Raw genomic sequence first — 27,014 nt, forward strand, 5'->3', positions numbered from 1 at the left:
CCCTATTTCCCCACCCCCTCTCCGGTGCAGTGATGCCCTTGTTCTTGAAGCAGCAGCAAAATGGTTCCCAATTTCCTCCTTCTGTAGGAATATAAATTACTGTGAATGTCTATTTTAATCTGCCTGAGGGATACCTGAAGGACTGACACAAGGCACTTACTTGCCTCTGTATCATCCAACTCAGAGCTCAGGTGGGTAAAGGGCAGGCACTGCTGATAAAAGCAGCAAGGCCACTACAGGCTCATAGATACCCGGGGTAAGAAAAGCAGACATTCACAATAGACCACCTAAGGCCTGGAAGAGAAGCCAGGGGGAGACTGGGAAATGAAGGCATGCAAAGCACCAAAGTCTTCAGGGGAATTTAGAAAGCAACTTGCATGCTCAGAAGATCTGAGAAGACCATTAAGCTTTCACTGCAGGCTGATTACTAAGCTTAGTGCAGACCTAGCTAAGAGTTGAAGGAGTACCTAGGAACAGGGGCAATCTGCAAAGACTGGAAGAGGTCTTGACATTCAAAGAAATCTCTGTAAAAACAGTTGAACAAGAGCTAAAGGAGCAGAGACTTCAGTGATTACACACAAGGAACAGACTGCAAAAATTATTCATGAAAATATCAAAACAAAGGGACTACAACTTTCCATAGTACAGAAAAAAAAAGGACAAGGGACTTTAATAAATATTTCTTTGAAGATATACAAATGGCTAAAAAATCACATGAAAAGATGCTCAATATCACTAATCCTTAGGAAAATCCAAATCAAAACTAACAGGATGGCTGTTATCAAAAACAAAATACTAAGTGTTGGCAAGGATGTGGAGGAACTGAAACTCTTGTGCATTGCTGCTGGGAATGTAAAATAATGTGGCTGCTGTAGAAAACAATTTGGCAGTTCCTCAAAAAGCTAAATTACCTATGGCCCCGCAATTCCACTACTTAGTAAAGAATTGACAGCAAGGACTCAAATAGGCACTTGTAAACTGAATGTTCAAAGCAACACTATTTGTAACAGCCAAAAGATGGAAGCAACTCAACTGTCTGTCAACAGATAAATGGATAAACAAAATGTGTTTTCTATGTACAATGGAATATTAAAAAGAAGGAAATTAAAACCTTAAAAAGAAGGAAATTCTAATACATTCTACAACATGGATGAACCTGGAAGATATGCTAAGCAAAATAGGCCAGACACAAAAGGATGCTTCATGATTCTACTTATATGATATACCTGGAATAGGCAAATTCCAGAGAGACAGAAAGTAGAACGGAGGTTACTAGGGGCCGGGGAGGATAGAACAGGGAGTTGTTGTTTAATGGATACAGAGTTTCTATTTGGGATGATGAAAAATTTTGGATGTGGGTAGTGGTGATTGTTATACAGTACTGTCAATGTACTTAATGCCACTGAACTGTCCACTTAAAAATGGTTAAAAACACTAAATTTTATGTTATGTGTATTTTACCACACACACATATAAAGTCAATATTAAAATGTCCTCAGACCTATCATTCCCAAATTGTGTGCCAAGGTATCCCCAAACACTGCAGCAAACACGGAGGGGTTCCGTGTATATTTCCAATTTTCAAAGAAAAGGCAACAACTGGTGAACACCACATGAGCTACTAGGTTCAAGGAGATTCTTTATTACTGTTAGAACATTAGATCTCACTACATTCTTTTCAATGATTTCATATTTTTGCATTGCTGGGGTAAAAAGCAAATACCATGCAAAAATTAATTTGGAGCAGGAGATGAGGGCAGCTTAGAAACACCATGAAAATATTACTAAGACACTAAGGACAACAAAAAAAACTTGGAGAACTTTTGCTTTAAGAATTCAGCAAGTGGACCATCTTAGACCTCTACTACTACTTACAAATGAGTAGTGACTAGAATCAACACCTATTGTATTCTCAACTTTGCTTAGTTTAATACAAGCAACTGCCAAGAATTCAATGAAAGGTTTGGAACAGAGAATCATTTATCAATTCTGATTGCCTGGATATATTTCCTTTGATTGTTACCTATATACAAAAATAGGCAGAGAAATAAAATACTATCATCCTTAAAGTAATGATCTCATTAAAAATTAGAATGGGCAATTAAAACATTTGTTACCCAAAATGATGGGAAATAAGAGCATCAAGGACGCTAACTCAACTGGTCCACTGTTTTCTAAAATTAAGAAAGAAAATAAGAGGCAATGTCATCAGAAAAGTTTCTAGGAATTGGAATGGTGGTAACGGAGTGAAGGGGATATAATTCACAATTTTATATCTTTCCCCCTCACAAATTTTTCTTTTATCTTGCCAAACTCAACTGCGCCAAGACCAGGACAGCAGTGCCAGCAAAGGGAGATATTGCTACACAAGACACAACGATAACACAGAATTTGACTGTACATATTTCTAAAGGAACTCTGGAGTGGCTCATGACTTTGCCTCATGTAGCTAAACTGAGATTAACTGTTAAGTGCTGCTCCATTAGCAAGTAAGAGATAGTCACTATAATTCTTTACCTGTCAAATGGAACAAAATTTTCCCGAGAACAAACAAAAGGAGAGGACCTGGCAAGGTTACTGTATTTGCATGTCAGATGGTCAGACAGTGCAGCCAAATTAGAGCACTTACTAGGGAAGGAAAAGCATAGGTTAAAATGAGTAATAAATGGCAACAGAAATAAACAGTGGCCAGTAGTAAGGGAGCAGAGACACAGGTTATGACAAAACTAAGAATACTATTCTTTTCCCACAAGAACTTCTCAGAGCAAGAACATAAGACTGACTAAGGAGAAAGAGAAAGCAGCTGACCCATTATCTCTGGAATATGAAAGCTGAACCAACACCGACTTAGGACAACTACCTGAAGTGACCTGGAGAAAAGATAAATGAAGAAAATCCCCTTAGTGACTCACCTATATTGCAATAAATTATAATCATCATTGGAGTTACATTTTGTTGGTTATGTTTATCACATTGGTTTCTTTGTAGTGCTTAATAAAGATTCTACCTTTGAGTCAGATAGGATGAATTGCAATGGGTAGCAGAAAATTGGTAAGCTATACTGCTGCCAATTATAATCACTCCCTCCTGAGAAAGCTACTGGAATATGAGTGTAAAAATATTGCTGCAACTTATTCACTGCGTAAAAAGCTTACTGCTTTGTTCCTTTGGTTTTAACAGGCATGAATGCAAATGGAAACAGCATTCATGGGAATAGAATGGTCTCTAAAATAAAGGTAAACATGATATAATATGGTGGTGGCTGCATATCACTCATAGATTCACCCCTGTAATTCAGAAAAGGGCTACTGTAGTAAGCCTGTAGCTTACACAGTCTAATTTTATCTGAAAGTGAAACACATCTAACTGACTATTTCTTAGGGCACAACATACATTTGGTGCGTACACTATATTTAAATCACACTCAGGCCACAAGTCAATGCCAAAAGGATTTGTGGTGGCTCTACCAACACTGGCCCCAACAACTGAGAAGAAACTGGGAATGCTTAGATATGGACTCCAATTATTGAGCCCAGTCCAAATGATGTTATCTTCCAAGAGAAAAAAAAGAACTTCAACTAGATGAAATATATTTGTAATCCCAAATAGGGACAATAGAGGGTGCTCTCTTCCAGAAGACTGGTCAAGACTGGCAGGCTAGCAAAGATGAAAGATACATGAGTGGATTGCATGCCTTACTAAGTTAGTAAAACAGGTATGCATCTCAGCTACACTGGAGAAGGCTTATACCCTAACTCAGGAAGGAATACTGAATATTTTAATTACAACAGAACCTTGTAAAGGGGCCATGAGATTTTAATCTTTCTGCCACCACACTATGTGGTAACAATGACATTTGGGCTAATTAATAGAATTAAATGAAAATCAAACTTATTTGATATCAGGATTAAAAAAAAAGAGAGGCTGACTTAAGGTCCTCAACTGCTAAGATACTTATGGAAGATGGACAAAAAAAGGAATTTGGGCTTAGAAATATTACACATCCAAGTAAATGCTTCCATCAACATGAAAAATTGATGTGAAAAAGTACAAGTATCTGCTGACAGATGAGGAAGAAGAACAGTCAAAATGCTAAGCATATTAAAATCCTTGTGAAGGGATATAGATACAACTAGTACATCTTACAGAAAAGATTCCCATTTCCCATTAGATGGCTCAAGTCTTGGTGATATCAGGGTATTAGTATATTTCTCCTTTTATATTAAAGATCTCATACTTTAAGACTGATAATGAAAAGATGATGAAGAAATCACATGGCAAGGAGATACTAATAAGGGACAGGTAGCAGACTGCGAATGAAAGAGCTAAGCTCATATGTAACTTGGTTCCTCTCTCCTAAGGAATGCATGATGCAGTTTTGACCTTAACCAGAAGTCCTTATAAACTATGATCAATGGAATTTAACTGTTTTATTTATTTTCCATTCTAAGTTCTATTTGCATTTATGATATCTTTATATTATCATGTACTACAAAACAGTGCACATGAGATACATGGTACAAGGAAAGAGTAGTTATATGCCAAATTACTATAAATACACTAACGAGTTCATTAAGAATTACACAATTAGTTATCAGTATCTTAAACTGTTATACTACAACAACTGTATATGATTCTATAGATGTGTAAGAGCGTTTTAGTAGTATTTGGGGAATAACTGGATAGAGTTTAGGGATGGACTCATAACACATCATTACTTTTCCCATTTAACATAATGGAATAGAGGCTCTCCCATTATTAGAAAATTTACTGTTTAATACATTTTCACAATAGGATTATATTTACATAATAAAGATGCCTGTATTTATTAAGCCCTAAGAAAAATCTCTGTGGTCACCTGTATTTTCTGGTCCATTTGCACATTTGTTTTATATCTACTCTATATCCTAAATTACATATCTATGGATAATATTCTGTATCTGTCTATGTCTATTTCAAATGCTCTTTAAAATTTTTATATTACAAAGTTTTTCAGAACTTCAGAGCTAGAAAGGACCTCAAAATTCATTTAGTTACACTTCTTCCCACAAAGGAAGGAAACTAAGGTTTAGGAAGATAAAGCAACTTTCCCCAAAGTCAAAGGTACATCAGAACTCTGGACCATAAGTTTGGTATTCTTTTTTTTTAATTGAAGTATTGTTGATACACAATCTTATATTCATTTCAAGTAAACAACACAGTGGAAGTTTGGTATTCTTAAAACTGTATTAACTATTACCCAACATATAATATTCAACTAAAGCAGTGGTCAGCAAACTTTTTCTATTAAGAGTTAGATAGTAAATGTTTTAGGCTTTATAGGCCATATGGTCTCTACTGCAACTATTCAGGTCTGCCACTACAACAAGAAAGTAGCAATAAGCAAAACATAAATAAATGGGCATGTTTGTATTCCAGTAAAGTTTTACTTACTAAAACAGGCAGCAGGCCAGTTTTGGCCAATGGGCTATAGTGTGCCAACTCCTGATTGAAGACTTGACTTGGGTACTAAAAACAGGTGGCTCAGTAAATACAGAAAAAAGGTAGGGTTTCCATACTATAATCCTCCTAGAAAAGTTCGACATCCTTGAGAAAATTAATCTGTTAACTCCTAAGACAGAGATACTTATTAGATGATTGTTTTTATCAAATTACTATTCTTATTATTTTAAAGGGTCCTTACTTACTAATAACTTATCTGAAAATCAAGGAATCTCTGACTGAAAAAAGTTTCCCTTAAGGAAATACCTTGGAAGAAAAGATAAAGATTAGAATGGAATGTTAGAAGACAACCAAACATCATTCTATAAGTTTTAAGTGGCTAAATAAAGTTTGGTATATCCAGACTATATAGTTATAATAATGTTAACAGTGCATTCATGGACAGTATTTTCTGAGCGCCATTATATATTAGGCAATATTACAATGTAAAACGTATTTAAAATGCCATTCACTAAATAAGGTAAATCAACATGTAATGACACAGAAAGACAGTTATAATATACTGAAAAATGAAATATCAGAAATATTGGTATAGCATGACTATGTATTTTTTAAACTAAAAATTATGCATGTATAGTGATATTGGAATGTGTTTAAGTTAATACATAGACATGGATCTGGTAAAATACACAATACTTTTAACACTGGTTAACACATCAAAGAGAAATGAGATTGAGAGTAGGACAAAATGGAAAATGTTTAAGATATGAAAAATCTGGGTAGCTCAATACAGATTTACTATTCTATATGCTTTTCTGGACACTTGATACATTTCCTAACACAAAACAAGATGCTATTAACAGTGGCACACAAATGTAAATGCATTATCAAAAATGATTATTAATTGTAAAAGATGAAGTGAAGTTTTCTCAGGTGCTTGAAGTTCTGTGGGAAAAAAAAAATCTCCTGATATCTTCACCTCTATCCCCTAATCTACAAAAAATATCTGAGGCCTTCTTAGGGAAAATGGAATAAGGACAATACTGCTGAAGAAAGTAAGTATAGAAAGAAGAAATTTAAAAGTCACACACTAAAACTGGTGGCATAACTACATTTACAGAGACAAGCTACTGGGTTCTTAGTTGCTTATATCAAGAAAAGGTATAATCTTGAATAAAAATATACAATTTAGAGAATTTGATGACTTATAGTTGCTAGATCTGACAGGCTACCTATCAGTTTTTGCAAAAAAGAACTTACCTACAATGTTCTGATAGTAAGTTTTCCATTACTTAAAATATGCTAAATCCCTTCTACTTCATTAAGACAATGATCCAGCTTATACCATGTTCATATAATAGAAATAATCTCATGTAAAATATTGATAATTCTGTTTAATAAATGGACATGAGAATTTCTTAGTAACTTACCCTTTTATAAAAATTATGTTATCAGATTTTTTTTCTAAATTACCATAATATTTTTCAGGATAATTTCACAAGAACCTGATTGATCATTAAGAGAAAAAAAGAACATAATGTTTAAGTAGAACTAATGGTTAGTGGTAAAGTGGAATCTATTAAACAAGCTCTACCTTAAGATTCTGTACAAGTCTTATACATACACATTTCACAATGTGTATGCATATAAAATCATGCACATTTAAAAAAATCTTCATGTTATTCAACTTACGTACAATTAATAGTCAGCCATACATCAATAACACTGGAAAATTATAAATTTAATTTACAACATAATAAAGTTAAAGGCTTCTATCTTAAATAAAAAGTTAAAATTTGAGTTATTTTTCAATAAAATAACAAACTGGGTTATTTGGACAAATCTTCCTGAAAATAACTACAACAAAATTATTGGATAAAATATAAATTAATAAAAGAACCTATAACCTGAACATATAGTAAGAAATTTTAAGGCCAATAAATGGCTAAAGTAAGAAATCAGAGGATAAATTCAAATGGATGCTGTGGTACACAACCCAGATACCTTTTTGTACTGAGAATATAACTCCTCCAGCTGCTAGGAGTGTGGCTGCTGATGGCTGTCAACTAAGTCCTTTACCAGGACCAGCCTTCAGCCTTCAGAGGGAGAGCCCCCTCCCTCAGAGCAGCCTGCACTCAGTGTAGGGGTCTACACAGAGACATTAAAGTCAACCCCCTGCCTCAGGATGAAACATCTCCAAAAGGCCAGCTGAAGGATCAACTTGTCGTTTTGCACTTGACTGTAGTCCACACCTGCTTCTCTCAAGCCTTACAGATGTTCCTGACAGAATTCCTCCAACAAGCCTCTTACAAATCTTGAAGGAGTGAAGTCTGTTTCATGGAGAATCTAACTTATTAAAGAAGCTAAGCACAGCAGCTGGTCTAACCTAAGGATATTAAGTCAAACGTAATTAACTGAGCCACTGATTTTCCAGGCCTTCTGAGGATCTATCAAAGATAAATCCCAGAATGTGTCCAATGGTAGAATTTACAAGAACATTCCTCCAATACAGCTGGGATCTCAAAGGTACCAAAGAACTAAAGAGTGTAAAGACACCAAAAGACACCAGGGACATTTCCAAGACATTGTCCAAAGGAGGAAAAAGGCGTCCTCAAGAAATTTTCACCACAAACCAAGTCTTTCAAAGTTCTTCAACTCAAATTCACATCAACTGGGTGGCCCAGAAAAGGTCAAACACTGAATTTAGTTTCAAATGGGCCCAGAATGTTAGGGCCCTTTGGCACTTTGCACAAGTAAAAGTAAATCTCTTGAGAAAGGAATCTTCACTGGGCATCCAAGAAGTCCCACAAAAAACTTTTAAAATATATTAGTAGCATGCAGTCAAAAATAGTCAAGCACACAAAGGAATAATGAGCTAAAATGGAAAATCACCAGGAAAAATAAGAGAAACTGCACAAACAAGACACAAATATTTCAGCCTCTGATGTTATCGGACACAAAAATAAAACCATTCACATTATCTTCAACAAAATAACAGGCTTGAAATATCTGCAGAGAACATGAAGCAATAAAAAGTATACTTATATATATGAAAATGAAATAAACTTTTATAAACAAAATGTAACAACTGAAATGTAAAATTTAATGTGTGGTAACTTCCGGTAATGGCAACAGAGTGAAGTGGTTGAATGAATCTTACTACAGATAATAATTATGAAATCAAGACATAACTAAGACAATGGAAAGCATCACAAAGTAGAAAAAAGTCAGATAAGATACTCTACTTGAAAAACTGAAACTCAAGAAATAAGAATTGTGAGTTTGTGCATTTTTTGTCCAAGAAACTTCCCCAATTCCCACAATTATTTCAGCAGAACACTGATCACAGTTGGCTTGAGATGGCAGAGTTCAGAACCAGCAGGCCAGCTGGAAATATAAGGTTAAGAGTCTGGATACAAGAGAATCAGAGAGCCAGTAAGAACAAAAATCTGAGTATAAACTCTGCCCAAATCGCTAGTGGAATGTAAAGCTGAGCATGCTCAGGGGGAAACCCAGAATGTCCACCAAAAAAACCGAAACATGACAAAAGCAATCTACTCTCTAAAGGTAGAACTGAACCAGATGAGATCTACCATTTTGCTGCTTTAGTAACTGACTGTATCCCTCAAACAATAGGAAGCAAGCACAGCAGAGTGCTGAGGGCTGAGGTATCAGAAGACAGGGCTCAAGATATGGCAGAGCAGTTGAAAATTAAGGTAAAGGTCCCCAAAGAAGAAAAATACAAAAAATACAGGCCCCCAAATCTGATTATAAATGCTACCTAAATCCTTGGTGACCATCAAACTATATAAGCACACCAGAGAATGAGGCTAAAAAAAAAAAAAAAAGCAATACTTAAAGATTAAGAACTAAGCACAGATAGGAATTGTTGGAAAGTCAGTCTGTAATTTGATTTTTAAACAAGTTAACTTCCTCCTTGGAAAAACAGCAAGATTTAAAAGAATAAAACAGAAAAATTTCAGACACACAAAGAAACTATATGCAGGGCATACAAAAACTATCCACAGATCTAAGAAGCTCAAAAAGATCCAAGCAAAAAAACAGGAAAACTACATGATGGCACATGAAAATCAAATTTTCTAAAACGAATGTGAGAGACAAAATATTAAAACCAGAGAATAAAGGACATGTTACATACAGAGGAACACAGATAAAGATGACAAGAGATTTCTTGCCAAAAACAATGCAAAGGAGAAGACAGTGGAGCAACATCCTTAAAATGTCTGAAAAACATCCTCTGTTCATCAGAGTACCAGACGTCTTACTTAACCAAATCTGTAGGTAACACGATTATCCCTGTAGAAAATAACAGGAAATCAAACACACAAACTCAGAACTAATATGTGAATTTCACAAGGTTGCAGAATACAGGGCCAACACACATATTTCTATATACAGGCAATGAACAATTAAGAGGAAATTAAATGAACAATACAATTTACAGCTTTTATAAAAGTAGGTAATACAGGATCTGTATGCTGAAAACAAATAGTGATGAAATAAATCAAACTCTAATAAATGGAGAGGCATAGTATGTGTATGAAGGAAGACTCAACATCTCAACATAGTAAAGATGTCAGTTCTTCCCCAAAGTAATCAATATATTTAATGCAATATCAATCAGAATCACAACAGGGTATTTTACATAGACAAAGTGATTCTAAAATTAAATGAAAATTCAAAGGAATGAGAATTGCTAAAACAATTCTGAAAATGAACAAAGTTGGAGAAAGTACACTATCAAACTTTAAAATTTACTATAAAGCTACAGTAGTAATAACAGCAAGGCACTGGCAAAGGGAAAGATGCCTAAGTCAAAGGAACAAATTAGAGAATCCAAAAATAAAATAAACCCAAATAAATACGGCCATTTGATCTCTATCTACCAAAGATGTAAAAACAATTCAATGAAAAAGCTAGTTTTTCAACAAATACTGTTGGAACACCCACATGTAAAAAAAAATTTAACCATGAACTAAACTTCATGCTATATGTGAAAATTAATTAAAATGCATCATAGATCTAAATGAAGGCAGTAAATCCATAAAATTTTTAGAAGAAACATAAAGTACTTTCTCATATTCTGTCAATGTACAATTGACATTTGAAACAAGGGAAAAAACTAAGAAAATGTGGATAAGATCTATACAAGAAAAACTACAAATTCTGACAAAAAAATCAAAGATCTAAATAAATGGAGAAATATTACATGTACATGGAAAGGAAGACTCAATATTGTCAAGATATCAGTTCCTCCCAACTTAATCTATAGTTTCAATACAATCCCAATCAAAATGCAAGTTTTTTTAGATATTGATAAAACTGATTCTAAAATTTATATGGAAAGACAAAAGATGGAGAATAGTGAACACAATTTGAAGGAGGAGAACAAAGAAGATTAACATTATCCAACTTCAAATGTGATTCAAGAAAATGCGGTATTAGTAAAAGATGAGACAAACAGATCAGTGGAACACAATAGGAGCCCAGAAATAGATCCACACAGATTCTTTTGACAAAGGAGCAAGGGAATTCCATGAAGAAAAGGATACTCTTCATCAGATGGTGCTGCAACAAGTGGACATCCACGTGCAAAAAATAAATCTAGGCACAGACTGTGGACCTTTCACAAAAATTAAGTTAAAATGGATCATAGACCTAAACATAAAATACAGTGATAAAACTAGAATATTTCATAAATGAAAATCTAGGTACCTTTAGAGATGAAGCTTTAGATATATTAAAAGCACAATCCATGAAAGAAAACCTTGGGAAGTTGGACTTCATTGAAATTAAAACTATGCTCTGTGAACGATACTGTTAAGAGAATGAAATAGTAAGTCACAAACTGGGAAGAAATATTTTCAAAACACACATCTGACAAAGGATTGGTATCCAAAAATATGCAAAGAACTCTTAAATCTCAATAATAAAAAAGCAAATAATCCTATTTAATGGGAAAAGGGGTGATCACACACCTCTTCAAGAAGACATAAAGATGGCAAATAAGTATATGAAAAAATACTGAACATCCTATGTCATTAGGTAATTGTAAATTATAATAAGATATTACTACACACTGTTAGAATGGCTAAAACCCAAAACAGTGACAAGACCAAATGCTGACAAGAATGTGCAGTAATAAGAACTCTCATTCACTACTGGGGTAAAAGTAATGGTATAGTCACTTTGGAAGAGAGTTTGGAAATTTCTTATCAAACTAAATACAGTCTTATGACACCATACAGCAATCACACTCCTTGGTATTTACCCAAGTGAGCTGAAAATATATCTCCACACAAACACCTATAATCAAGTGTTTATATAGCAGCTTTATTCTAATTGCCAAAACTGGCAGCAACCAAGATGTCCTTCAGTAAGTGAATGGATAAATCAACAGTAGTACATCCACACAATGGAATGTTATTCAGCAATAAAAAGACATGATCTATCAAGCCAAGAAAAGACACAGAGGAATCTTAAATTTACTAAGCATTTTACTAAGTGAGAGAAGACAATATGAAAAGGTTAAATATTGTAGGATTCCAACCATAATGACATTCTGGAAAACAAAAAACTATGGTGACAGTAAAAATATCAGTGACTGCCAGAGGTTGGCGGGGAGGGGAGAAAGTGGGACAGGATGAATGAGTACAGGGGATTTTTAGGGTAGTGAAACTATTCTGTATGATTGTAATGGTAGATACGTGTCATTATATATTTTCCAAAACCCATAGAATTAACAATAAAAAGAGTAAACCTTAATATAAGCTATGGAATTTTTGGTTAATAATGATGTATCAATATTGGTGCATCAATTATAACAAATATACCACACTATGCAAGATCTTAATAAAAGGAGAAACTGGGGATGAGGAAGGGTTGGGGTGATGAGAGGGTATATGAGACCTCTATAACTTCCAATCAACTCTTCTATTAAACCTAAAACTTCTCAAGAAAATAAAACTGTTACTATTTAAAGGGCCATAGACCTAAATGAAAGCCAGCATTTCTATAAATTTTTTACATGAAAATCTGCATTAGGTAAAGAATTCTTAGAAATAACACCAAAAGTGTGATCCATAAAGGAAAAGAATGATAAACTGGACAGTATCAAAATTTAAAACTTTTGCCACAAAAAGAACCTCAGTAAATTCAAAAAGACTGAAATTGTACCAACAGGCTTCTCAGATCACAAAGGTATGAAACTAGAAATAAATTACTCAAAGAAAGAAAAGCACACAAACACATGGAGGCTTAATAACATGCTCCTAAATAATCAATGGATCAATGACCAAATAAAAACAGAGATCAAGCAATGCCAAAACTATGGGATGCAGTGAAGGCCATGCTAAGAGGGAAATATATTGCAATACAGGCCTACCTCAGGAAAGAAGAACAATCCCAAATGAACAGTCTAAACTCACAATTAATGAAACTAGAAAAGGAAGAACAAATGAGGCCCAAAGTTAGTAGAAGGAGGGACATAATGAAGATTAAAGCGGAAATAAATAAAATTGAGAAGAGTAAAACAATAGAAAGAATCAATGAAAGCAGGAGCTGGTTCTTCGAGAAAATTAACAAAATAGATAAACCCCTAGCCAGACTTACCAAGAAAAAAAGAGAGTGTACACACACAAACAGAATAAGAAATGAGAGAGGAAAAATCACTACGAACACTGCAGAAATACAAAGAATTATGAGAGAATACTATGAAAAATTATATGCTAACAAACTGGATAACCTAGAAGAAATGGACAACTTCTTAGAAAAATACAACCTTTCAAGACGGACCAAGGAAGAAGCAGAAAATATGAAAAGACCAATTACCAGCAACGAAATTGAACTGGTAATCAAAAAACTACCTAAGAACAAAACTCCCAGACCAGATGGCTTAACTGCTGAATTTTATCAAACCTTTAATGAAGACCTAATGCCCATCCTCCTTAAAGTTTCCAAAGAGTAGAAGAGGAGGGAATACTTCCAAACGCATTCTATGAGGCCAGCATCACTCTAATAACAAAACTAGGCAAAGACACCACAGAAAAAGAAAATTAAAGGACCAATATCCCTCATGAACATAGACGCAAAAATACTCAACAAAATATTAGCAAACCGAATTCAAAAATACATCAAAAAGATCATCCATCATGATCAAGTGGGATTCATCCCAGGGATACAAGGATGGTACAACATTCGAAAAATCCATGATCATCAACAAAAAGGACAAAAACCACATGATCATCTCCACAGATGCTGAAAAAGCATTCGACAAAATTCAACATCCATTCATGATAAAAACTCTCAATAAAATGGGTAGAGAGGGGAAGTACCTCAACAAAATAAAGGCCATATATGACACGCCCACAGCCAACATTATACTTAACAGCGAGCAGCTGAAAGCTTTTCCTTTAAGGTCGAGAACAAGAGAAGGACGCCCACTCTCCCCACTATTATTCAACATAGTACAGGAGGTCCTAGCCACAGCAGTCAGAAAACTCAAAGAAATAAAAGGCATCCAGATTAGCAAGGAAGAAGTCAAACTGTCCCTATTTGCATGACATGATATTGTACCTAAAAAACCCTAAAGAATCCACTCCAAAACTAATAGAACTAATATTTGAATTCAGTAAAGTTGCCAGATACAAAATTAATACACAGAAATCTGTTGCATTCCTATACAGTAATGATGAACTAGCAGAAAGAGAAATCAGGAAAACAATTTCATTTACAATTGCATCAAAAAAAATAAAATACCTAGGAATAAACCTAACCAAGGAAGTGAAAGACCTACACTCTGAAAACTACAAGACACTCATGAGAGGAGATAAAGAAGATACCAATAAATGGAAACACATCCTGTGCTCATGGATAGGAAGAATTAATATTGTTAATATGGCCATCCTGCCTAAATCAATCTACAGATTCAATGCAATCCCTATCAAAATACCAACAGCATTCTTCAATGAACTAGAGCAAATTGTTCTAAAATTCATTTGGAACCACAAAAGACCCCGAATAGCCAAAGCAATCCTGAGAAGGAAGAATAAAGCAGGGGGAATTATGTTCCCTGACTTCAAACTCTACTATAAAGCCACAGTAATCAAGACAATTTGGTACTGTCACAAGAACAGAACCATAGACCAATGGAACAGAGTAGAGAGCCCAGATATAAACCCAAGCATATATGGTCAATTAATGTATGATAAAGGAGCCATGGATACACCATGGGGAAATGACAGCCTCTTCAACAACTGGTGTTAGCAAAATGGGACAGCTACATGTAAGAGAATGAAACTGGATTATTATCTAACCCTACACACAAAAGTAAACTCAAAATGGATCAAAGACCTGAATGTAAGTCGTGAAACCATAAAACTCTTAGAATAAAACAAAGGCAAAAATCTCTTGGACATGAGCAACTTCTTCATGAACATATCTCCCCAGGGCAAGGGAAACAAAAGCAAAAATGAACAAGTGGGACTCTATCAAGCTGAAAAGCTTCTGTACAGCAAAGGACACCATCAGTAGAACAAAATGACATCCTACAGTATGGGAGAATATATTCATAAATGACATATCTGATAAGGAGTTGACATCCAAATTACATAAAGAGCTCATGCACCTCAACAAACAAAAAGCAAATAAGCCAATTAAAAAATGGTCAAAGGATATGAACAGACACTTCTCCAAAGAAGAAATCCAGATGGCCAACAGGCACATGAAAAGATGCTCCACATCGCTTATCATCAGAGAAATGCAAATTAAAACCACAATGAGCTATCACCTCACACCAGTAAGTATGGCTACCATCCAATAGACAAACAACAACAAATGCTGGTGAGGATGTGGAGAAAGGGGAACCCTCCTTACACTGCTGGAGGGAATGCAAATTAGTTCAAGCTTTGTGGAAAGCGTTATGGAGGTTCCTCAGAAAACTAAAAATAGAAATAACATTTGACCCAGGAATTCCACTCCTAGGAATTTACCCTAAGAATGGAGCAGTCCCGTTTGAAAAAGACATATGCACCCCTATGTTTATTGCAGCACTATTTACAATAGCCAAGATATGGAAAAACCCTAAGAGTCCATCAGCAGATGAATGGATAAAGAAGATGTGGTGTATATACACAATGGGATACTATTCATCCATAAAAAAAGAAATCCCGCCATTTGCAACAACATGGGTGGACCTAGAGAGTATTATGTCAAATGAAATAAGCCAGGCGGAGAAAGACAAGTACCAAATGATTTCACTCATCTGTGGAGTATAAGAACAAAGAAAAAACTGAAGGAACAAAACAGCAGCAGACTCACAGAACCCAAGAATGGACTAACGGTTACCAAAGGGAAAGGGATTGGGGAGGATGGGTGGGAAGGGAGGGATAAGGGGGAAGAAGGGATATTACGATTAGCACACATAATGTAGTGGGGTGGGGGATACGGGGAAGGCAGTATAACACAGAGAAGACAAGTAGTGATTCTATAGCATCTTACTACGCTGATGGACAGTGACTGTAATAGGGTATGTGGTGGGGACTTGATAATAGGGGGAGTCTAGTAACCATAATGTTGCTATTGTAATTGTACATTAATAATACCAAAAAAATTTTTTTTAACTTTTGGTCTGCCAAAGAACCACCAAGATTATTAAAAGACAAGTTATAGATTGGGGAAATACATGTGCAATTACGTATCTTTCAGAGGACTTATATGCAGAATATACAAAGAACTGTCAAAGCTCAACAATACAAAAATTGACAAAAGACTTGAATAGACACTTGTCTAAAGAGGATAGGGGTGGCAAATAAGAAATGGAAGTAGTTTAACATAGCGACTAAAGAAACACTAATTAAAACCATGATGAGATACTACTATACATACTTGAAAGACTCTAATAAAATAATACTGACAATACCAAGCACTGATGAGGATAAAAAACAACTAGAATTCTCATACATTACTGGTGGAAATGCAAGATTGGACAGCCACTCTGGGAAATAACCTGGTAGTTTCTTATAAAATTAAACAAACACTTAGCATCTGACCTAGCAAACTCACTACTGGGTATTTCCCCTAAAAAAGAAAAATATGTCCACACAAAAATCGATAGCCCAACACTCAAAACAACTCTATTATCTTTCAACATGTGAATGGTAAACTAACTGTTGTACCTACATACAGTGAATGGATACTGCTCAGCAGTATAAAAGAACAAATTTGATGCACGCAGAATCTTGGATAAACTTCAAAGACATTGAGTTGAGAGAAAGAAGCCAGCTTTAAAAAACTGCATACTTATGATACCATTTATATAACTTTCTTGGGATGACATAACTATAATGATGGACAAAAGATCAGAGCTTGCCAAGCAGAGTGGATGGAAGGAAAATGTGATTATAAAGAATAGACCAGGGTGTTTTCTGAGGTGATAGAATGCACTGTAGTTTGATTGCAATGGTGGTTACATGTGTTAAAATTCATAGGACTAGAAACTGAAATTCATAGCAGCATTATTCATAGAAGCCAAAAGATGGAAACAACCCTCTTTCCATCAAGAGATGGATGGATAAATAAAATGCAGTATGTAAATACAATGGAGCACTATGGAGTCTTAAAAAGTAACGATATTACAATACATGCTACAACATGGATAAACCTTGAAAATATTATGCAAGTGAAAAAAGCCAGCACAAAAAGATAAATACTGTATGATTCCATTTACATGAGGTGCCCACAATAGTCAAACTGATAAAGAAAGGAAGTAGAACAGTTATTAGCAGGGACTTGAGGGAAGGAAGAATACAGAGTTACTGTTTAATAGGTACAAAGGTTCTGGGAATAAAAAAGTTATAGAAATGGATAATGGTAATGGTGCACAACAATGTGAATGTAGTAAATGTCACTAAACTGTGTACTTAAAAATGGCTGGAATGGTAAAATTTTATGTTACATATACACTTTACCACAATATGAAAACTTCATAGAGATATACATCAAATGAAAAGGAAGTCAGAGTAGATTTTTAAAAATCCATTAACATGTTTACAATAGACTCAGCTAAAATGAAAAAGATTAGAAAAGTCGAAAAAAAAAGCATGTAGAAAGATACACTATGAAAATATTAAGCAAAGACCTTAAGTTATATTAATATGAAGCAAAACAGAGCTTAAGGCAGAAAAAGGGTCACTTCATAATGATAAAAGTTTCAATTTACAAGGAAAATACAAAAATGCTAAATGTACACAAGCCTAATAGTCACTGTATATGTAAAGTAGAAACTAAAACAACTGTGAGGAGAAAGTGGATAAAATCCACAATGATGTAACAGAAAAAACAACTCTGTTAAGATTACAGACGATTTATACAATGCATTAACAAGCTAGAACTAACATCTGAACATGAATTAATGCTCTACCCAACATCCAGACTACATACTCTAGTGAAGCACATGCAGTGTTACAAAACTGACCACACTCTGGGACACAAAACAAGTAGAATAACATTTCAAAGAATTAAAACTTGATAGAGCATCTTCCCTAACCACAATGTGAAGTTAAAAATCAGTAATAAAAAGAAAATTATGTGTTCAGAAATTAAAATTTTCATATATTCAGAAATTAATAGTTTCCATGTTAAGAAATTAAGAAATAAGTCAATGAAAAAATCATGATGATACTTAAAAAACTATTTTGAACTATATAATAACAAATTCCATAAACAAAAACTTGTGAGACACAGCTAAAGTACTACTCAGAGGCAAATTTATATTCTTTAATGCATCTATTAGGAAAGGACACTGGAAACTAATGAGCCAAGCATCCTTCATAAGAAATCAAAACTAAATCAATGTAAACCCAAAGAGATGAGGAAAAAATTCAGAGCAGAAATTAATTAAATAGGAGTACACATAACACTGAGGATTAACAAAGCCATAAGTTAATTCTTTGATGAAGTCTATGACAAATGCTGGGAAAACTGATAAAGAAGTAAAGAAAATACACAAACAGCATCAAGAATAATAGTAAGAGAATATTATTAACACTGTTTTGGCAGTATATTTGAAAATTTAGATGCAATGGACAAAATTCCCCCCAAAAAATAACTTACCAAAACTGACTTAATAGATACAGAAAACTTGAATAATCCTATAATTTTTAGAGAAATTAACCTGGATTGGAAAATATTCCTGGGAAGCAGCATATTCCAGAAATTATTATTATTCCAACCTTACTTTAAAATTTCTAGAGAGTTAAAGACAGTGAAATCTTTATGAGAATAGCAAAAATTTTGACACCAAACCCATGTAAGAATAGTATAAGAAAGAGGTGAATCTCATTTATGTAAAAATCATAAAAAGAATATTAGCTAGGAGAAACCAGCAATACAGGAAAAGCAATAATGTATTGTGACTAAGTTGTGTTTATTCCATTAAAAATTTATTCAATATTTGAAAAAAATTAATACATTCATTATACTAATATTAAAGAAAAAAATTAGATTGGCAAAAACCTAGAGATGAAACATCTGATAAAATTCAACATCCATTTCTTTAGAAAAACCCTTTGCATTCTAAAAACATAATAATCTGATAAAATGTCTTAAACAACCACCAAAAAAATTCTCTTAAGAATGGTGAAACATTAAAACCTGTCCTCTTGATCCTGGAACAGATCAAGAATCTTGGCTATTCATACTTCCCTCAAAATCTATACTTAACGTCCTTGCCATTACAACAATGCAAAAAACTCTAAGGGAGAAAACTTGTGAGACACAGAATGCAACTTTATTAATAGATATAAATGCAGTCATGCCAGCTAGGGTTCAGGGTCAGAGTGAGTGGGTAAAACAATCTATGAGAGCCACTAAAATATCACTGGAATAAATTAGAAGTAATGATCCCAGTTAACTCAAGTTTCCATACGTCTCTACTTAACTGAAAATTTTAAAGCATTCCTCAGCAATACATACTATACATCTAGTTGCACTAAGTTAAAATTCAGAAAATAATCCATGGCACTTTTCTGGTGACATATAATTTTGAAATATAAATATGTTTCACAAGAAACTGTTAGTTAACAAATGAAAACAACAGCTACAGTAACCTGAAAAATGTTTTGAAAAATCTTTCTCAGAAATGTTTTCTTCAACTAGAGAAAATTAATATTTTAATGTGTTACTATAATAAATTTAACATAATAAAATCAGTGTCTCACTTCCCTTATTATAAATGTTTGACCAATATTTACAGGTTAATAAAATCTTGTTTTAAAGATAAGGCTCTAACAGGTTAACTGACCAGGTTATAAGTCACAACCAGTAAGTAGCAAAGCTACTCAACTCATTTATTTATTCAGCAAACATTTATTGTTCTAGGCCCTAGATTCTAGGACTAAAACTTAGACCTTCTGACACCTAGTGCTGAGCTCTTTTCATGAAAGTAGAAAAATTCTATTAATACTTTCTATTTAGATATCCTCTAAATAATGTTAAAACAAGCACATAAAGCTATAGTAAGACAGTAATATTATGAGAGAAACATTTAAAAATTACTAAGCACTTAGGTATATTCTTTATCTTTAAAATAACTGTCATTCAGGACATTCAGCATTTTCAAGTAAAAATTTCCTGGAGAGCTATTTCTTAGTTGTAAGCATCAAAATTTGAAGTTTGTACATTTGTTATCACACTGTTAAACAGAAGTGCCTTTTCCATAAAATTCAGTGAATCCCAAGCATTTTCTTCCCTATAAACTAATGCAAAATCTAGTTTTTTTCCCACACATTTCACTCACACTTAGTTTGTTGGTAATTATTTTAGCAATTTACTTTTTACTGAGTTTTGCAAACCTTCACCTTAGTTCTCATAGGAAGAATATTTTTTATAATGTATTCCCATTAGCTTACCTAGATTTAAATTTTATGATTATGATCACAGATACAACTGGTATAAACAGGTTTGGGGACAAACACAAGTGACTCTTGGTAAATCAACAGAAACTAGCTGGGAGAGAAGCTTCTAAAGGAGGTCAATGTACCAGTCAGAGCATGAAGCATACCACAGGCACCAGTCAGTATGTTTGTACCAGAACTTTAGTCATTCTGGAAAACTGTTAAGTGAAAACCCTTTGAGATAATTTCAATGGTATACTGAAAATATTTCATGTTTTTGGCTATTAGGACACTGACAAAGTGAAATGACTGACTACAGAAACTCAGCAACTCTACCAAAATTCAACTGTATGTATTCCCTACAGATGACTGGTAAATAACATTTTTATATATAAAGGATAAAATTACATTTTACCTTTAGTTATACAACAAATAAACCAATTCTTTAATTGTATTAATACATGGGTTAAGTTTAACCTTAGTATTAACTTTAGCATTATCTCATCAGATACATGCCCTTGTTTGCTATAGAGCAATAACTAGTATACAGCTCCATCTAGTGGAGAAATAGACAAACATTAAATAAAAATTAAAATGAATGTTAGTCCACTACTCTGTGATGTTCCTATGAATTCACGAATACGGTTAACATACATTAACTTTTAGTAATGCCTAAGAATTTAATACTACACTAATGCATATCTCTAGTGCCTTCTGAACACAGTACCTAGCAGAAAGATATATATATATTTTAGATAAATAATCCAATGTAGAGTTTTGAAGAAATTATTGGCTTATTCTGTAAACTAACATTTCAATTCAACCTTATAACTTATTTATTGGTTAGGGTGCTTATTTTATCAAATCAAAATATTAAAATTTTTTCTTCCTTTTAGATGCCATGAGAAGCTAAAAATTTGAAACAATGTACTTACTGTGATAAACTTTTCAAATTATTTTTTCAGACTCTCAGCCTGACCTGAGTGGAGGGGTTAAGGACATCTACAGTGGGAAGAAAGGGAATCCACTGGCTAAAACAAGAATCATATCCCACAGGTAACCCAACACTGTTTTCTGCTATCCTTGGTCACTATCAGATACTCACAGATACTGGTTTTATCAAAATTACTATCTTACCTAGATCCCAGAAATAAATGTTTAATTCTATTTACACGAACAAGAAAAAGGAATAAAACTCTTTCCTCCTCAGTGAAGAAAAGGTTTAGAAATTTTTTCCTAAGTTTTATTCAGACATCAGGAAGTTTTACGATAATGAATTACAAAAATGTCTGGCTTTCTCCCCCAACATCAACCTAGAAAAACAAGAAAAGTGAGAGGGAATCGTGGACCTGAGGATCCATCTGAGAACATCGAGAAATTCATGTGTCAGCCATCCTGAAAAAGGGCGGGAGTGAGGAGGACTGTAACAAAAATGTCTTAAAGACTTATATATAACAGAAATTTCTCATCTTTTCTAGACACTGTATGTATATCATATCTTTTATCAGATATTAGTGATGCTGAAAAGAAGACTGAGAGAAAAACTGCATGGCTCTCACCTCCCCCTGTTGGATTAGGACAAGCCTTCTATTCCACCAACACAGAAATCAGAAGCAATGCCCCAAGCTACAAGTGCCATGGGGTAATAACAGGGAAGGGCAAAGTCCTACTGTGCAATGAAATAAGATGAGATCTGCCTAGTCCATTTGGGCTGCTGTAACAAAAATACCAGTGACTGGATGGCTCATAAGCAACAGAAATTTATTTCTAGTAGTTCTAGGGGCTGGAAGTCTGAGATCAGGATCCCAGCATGGTTGAGTTCTGTTGAGAGTCATCTACTGAGTTGTAAAACACCAACTTCTCACTGTATACTCACATGGCAGAGAGCAAGAGGGGAAGTAAACTCTCTCGGGACTCTTATAAGTACACTAATCCCATTTATGAAGGCAGAGCCCTCATAACCTTATAGAATCCTAATTATCTTTAAAATCTCATGCCATCACATTGAGGGGGAAGGGAAGCAACACAAACATTCAGTTCATAACATAACCTAGCCATCATTTACTTTTCTACCTTCTCCCTGTCCAAAATCCAGACTGGTTGAATCATAGCCATGGCAGCTTCTGCTGCTGAATATGCAGGAAAATTGTATTTCCTCACCTTCACATTGGGTTATGTGACTGAGTTGTAGCCAAAGCAGGATAGGCCAAAGTGATACAAGCCAATTTCAGAACTCACCCTACAGGCACTCTCTGAGAATTCCTAGCCCTCTCTTCTCCTCCTGCAACAACTATGAAAACCACATTTGAGATGGTGGCATCACAAGACAGAAAGAACCTTGATCTCTGAGACAAACTGTACAGGTGAGAAATAAATGTGTTGTATTCAGTTAAAAACAGGGGTTATCAGTGCAACATCGCCTCTCTTATTTTAATACACAACTTAGAGACTGTGACTCCTCTACCTCCAATTCTGGCCAGAGGAGCTCCCTAGTACAGCAACAACGCATATCAACACTGATTCCACATTCCTGAGACTTCAAAGTTCATCACAGCCCATCTTCCGAAAACACACACATACACGTGCACATGATCAATCTCTCTCTGTCTCTCTCTCTCTCACACACACACTCACACTCACTCTCACACATTTCATGTTTTTAGACCTTGGACATGTCTTTGTTCAGCTCCATTACCATTTCCAAACCCATGGGGAGAGATGACAGACAGTGACTGTACTGGTTGGATGAAATAATTAACTGTACTGAATAAATAAGTTCAAAGAACCAAATATATGAATGACCTATACAATATTAATTGATCACCTCCTTGGAGAAATGCAACATTTGAAATGAATAGTGACCTGCCTCTAGAAGCAGGAAAAGGCAAGAAAAGAGCCTTCTTTAGAGACTCTACAAAGGAGCACAGTCTTGACATCATTTTACACTTTTTAAATTTAATTCTCTTCTTCCTTTTTTTTTTTTTTTTCTTGTAGGGTATTTGTTCAGGGAAGGCCACAAGATTTGTGCCCATTGCCACAAAAAACCCAGATTCCTGTTGGGTGTGTTGTAAACAGAGGAGCCATTTCTTCAGACTCCCTGCTCTGAGCACACCCCAACAGATAACATTTTAGTCCAGTGAGAACCAGTTCAGATTTCTAACATCTAGAGCTGTAAGATAATAAATTTGTATTGTTTTAAGCTACTACATTTGTGGTGAGCTGTTATAGCAGCAATAGGAAACTAACACATATATCTGTATTCTAGCTATCCCACCACTTAGTATGTTCAGAGACATTTTCAGCCTCTTACAGAACAAATTTAAAATAAAGAAGGATCACAGTCATGAATCAGCTAGAGGCTGAATTCTTGATGATGAGGAGGCCTTTGACGATCTCCACTCTCTCTGGAAGGGTTCTTTTTCATACCACCTGAAGTAGCCCTAACCAAGCACAGTCCTAAGCTGAAGGGTACAACACTTTTCTAAACAGAGTTCCCTTTAACTCAGTCACTTTCTATAACTATTTCAGGGTTGACTACTGTAGAATCATAAAATGAGTAAATTGGGATACAGGTGCTGCCATTTATAAATCTGTAGTCTTTGACAAATTGCTTATGTTTTCTGCTGTAGGGAATCGAGGAAATAAGGAGGGGGTCACTAAAATTTTAGATTTCACAAACTAGTAAAATTTCCAAGGCAAAAACTGTTGCTAGGATTTTATTTTATAAAATAAGACTTAAAAAACTGAAGCAACTACCTTCTATAATCATAAAGAACATGTTAGTAGAACATACCTTCAAAAAAGACAAGCCTTTAAAATGAATAAATTCAACTTTGTAAAAAAGCCAAGAAGATCTGAGAAGACTGATAGAAGCAATGTAGTTTACAAATCTCCAATATCTCCATAAAAACAGAGAGCAACCAGGATAGCAAGATCAAACACATTAACAAAACATCTACCACAAAACTAGAAACACCAAACAACACCACCACCAACTCTATGACCTGCATGACATCCAGCATCTGTGCAGGAAGGAGAGGGAAACCAGGAGCAAAGTGGTATCTGAGAGCCACAAGAATCCCTATGACGCAGCAGGTGTGGGTCCTCACTGCAGCCTGAGGTGAAGGCACTGGAGTAGTTAAGAACTTACGAATTCTCAAAACGTCGGACAAAGTTTCTTACACTCTAAGAAGAAACTATAAACACAGTCTAAATTTGGTAGGGAAAACAAGTATGGGCAAAGTAAAGACCAGTACAAGCTGGGAAAGGGAGGGTGGTACAGCCAGATCTTAGAAAGTACCAGCCATTCTTTAGAACCCGCAAAATAACAAAAAACATTTTTTAAAATACTTACTTACTTTTAAATCTTTTGACAACTCATTTGGAAGATATCAAAGGGCTTAAAAATAATTATATTATTTAAAACAAATACACTAGTTACAATCAACTATAATCATTAATCAACTATATCTACTATCAACTAATCAACTATACTATGTTATACTATCAACTAAACAATCAACTAATCAACTATAATCATTAGAAGTCAAAACTGATACACTATTAATATCAAATGATGCTGAATCCTTGATTTGGTAAAATTCACTTATAATAGAAAAAAATTAGAGATACAAATTCTAGGCACTGCCCAAATGACCACACCCTATAAAAAAACAGTCCAGAATACACTAAAACAAAAGAAGGAAAAAAAATCACCTCTTAGATTCACCACCAAAATATAAAACATTCTTAAAATCTTAGTGTTTCCTGTCCATTTTGTTTTACATATTTGTTTTACATATGAATGTTAGTCAATGTCTACATATACTTGATTTTTTTCCACAATATTATAAACATTTTTCTTCAAATCAGAAAGAAACATTTTCTTCAGGTTGTTTAATATTCCATTGGATGGCAGTATCACAATTTTCTATTATGAATAGCACGAAAAGGAACATCTTTGTGGCAAATTTTAAAAACCTCATTACTGTTAAATGTGGCAATGTTAAAGAGTAAATTTTTATGCACTATTAAGCAAATAATATAACCCTTTTTCAAAAAGTAATTCCTAACATTAACATATATTTTTTAAACTATTCTAAAACCCTTAGTCAAGAAAGTAACTTCTTTAATCCTTAAAGCATGTTTACATGTAGACTAAACATGAGTTTTCAAAACCAGTTCGTTGCCATGTGAACAAAATACTTAAAATTAGATTTTAATTCTAAAATGACTAAGAAACAAAAATACAGGCATTTTAAAGATTTGTATGCATATTTTAATTAAACAGATAAGAAAATGAATCACATGTATGAAACAGACTATAGAAATTTAGTTGCTGAAATCCTAAACTAGGTTTTTTCCAGTAAAGAATCACAAAGTGACACAGACAGTGAGTTTTTGTATATGAACTTCTTAAATTATAGTTCACTTACCCAAACGAATTAGAATAACCTTGCCCACTGTGCCAGCTCATGCCTCAGAATAAAATGTTCTACTTTGGAATATCATAAGCTGTATCACACAATATCTACTGCTCCCATGCTGGTAATAAGCTGTTTGACATAAAGTAAGGAAATGGCTTCAATTTACATTAAATTTAAAAGATAAAAAACGTATTAAAGTACTAATTAGTTTCAAGACATGCTGCTTAAAGAAGAGGTCTGTCATATTTCAGAAATACTTAATTAAAAATAATTTATTTAAATGTTTATATTTCTTTTAGGTTATATGCATGACTGAGACATCATGCAAAACAGCTCAACACCTAAATGTAAATAGTACCTGTAAAAAAACTACCAAATACCATCCAAGAAGTAGAGTAAATAAAGGAAAATTTTTTCTAATTATGTGATGAATACTTACATTCTTGTACTTTAACATGAAATTATATGATCTTAGGTCACACTTGAAAAAACATTACCTCCTAAAATCAAAACATTATTTAAATTAAATAAATGGCCAAGTATAAAACATGACACGAAATGCACACTATAGGGGAAGAAAAACTTTTCCTAAATCCTCTTAGGATCCCTGGGTGGGCCTGAATATTAAAATGACAGAGAGAGATTAACAGGAGAAAAGCAGGCAAATTTATTTAATGTAAGTTTTACGTGACATAGGAGTCTTTACAGGATGAAATGAAGACCCAAAGAAAGAGTTAAGCCTGAGCATTTTTATATTAGGTATGATGAAGAGTGGAAAGTATAGAAAAATGTGATAGGACAGAAAGATATGAGCCAAGGGTAATAAACTGGGGGAATGAGCAAGGCCCATTTGTTTGGATTCCTCTTGGTACACCTCCACCTTTGGAGTTAAAGATGTTCCCTTCCTCCAGTTATATGGAGGTCGCCTCTCATGTAAGGGTCTCACAACCTACTTCAGGAGAAAAGGGGGAGGGGAGGTCAGGGAGTCCTTCTTCCACCTGCCATTTCTCAAAATCCTTCAGCTTAAAATATTCACTATGCCAAGGTGCCAGATTTTGGGATAGTGTGTTCTGAACCCCATCAACACAAAATAAAAGTATCCTACAAATTACCTTTTCCCAGCTATATTTTAGGATAATAGAGCACAGTGAAAAAAACATGCAAATACTAGTCAAAAGAAAAGAGGAGTCATTCTCTTAAAAATCAGACAAAGTAAAGCAAGAAATATTACCAA

The 27,014-nt window shown here is 34.3% G+C and overlaps 1 protein-coding gene and 1 non-coding gene across 21 annotated transcripts in view; both read right to left on the minus strand.

The window, feature by feature from the left end:
* The window catches only part of MIPOL1 (mirror-image polydactyly 1), a 321,127-nt gene that overhangs the window by 288,555 nt on the left and 5,558 nt on the right, over positions 1-27,014 (minus strand). The window contains exon 1 of one of the 20 annotated variants that reach the window (XM_073211323.1): positions 11,179-11,202. The exons of the other annotated variants lie outside the window; for them this stretch is intronic. The gene's annotated coding sequence lies outside the window, so the exon portion shown is untranslated. Of the gene's footprint in view, positions 1-11,178; positions 11,203-27,014 lie in introns of those variants that run through there. 20 annotated transcript variants of the gene reach the window in all.
* On the minus strand, positions 23,341-23,469 carry LOC118973751 (small nucleolar RNA SNORA11). Its single transcript, XR_005063283.1, has one exon. It is a non-coding gene; the product is annotated as a small nucleolar RNA SNORA11 (small nucleolar RNA).

The sequence above is a fragment of the Manis javanica genome, chromosome 8 (genome assembly GCF_040802235.1).
Source record: "Manis javanica isolate MJ-LG chromosome 8, MJ_LKY, whole genome shotgun sequence".
NCBI lineage: Eukaryota > Metazoa > Chordata > Mammalia > Pholidota > Manidae > Manis > Manis javanica.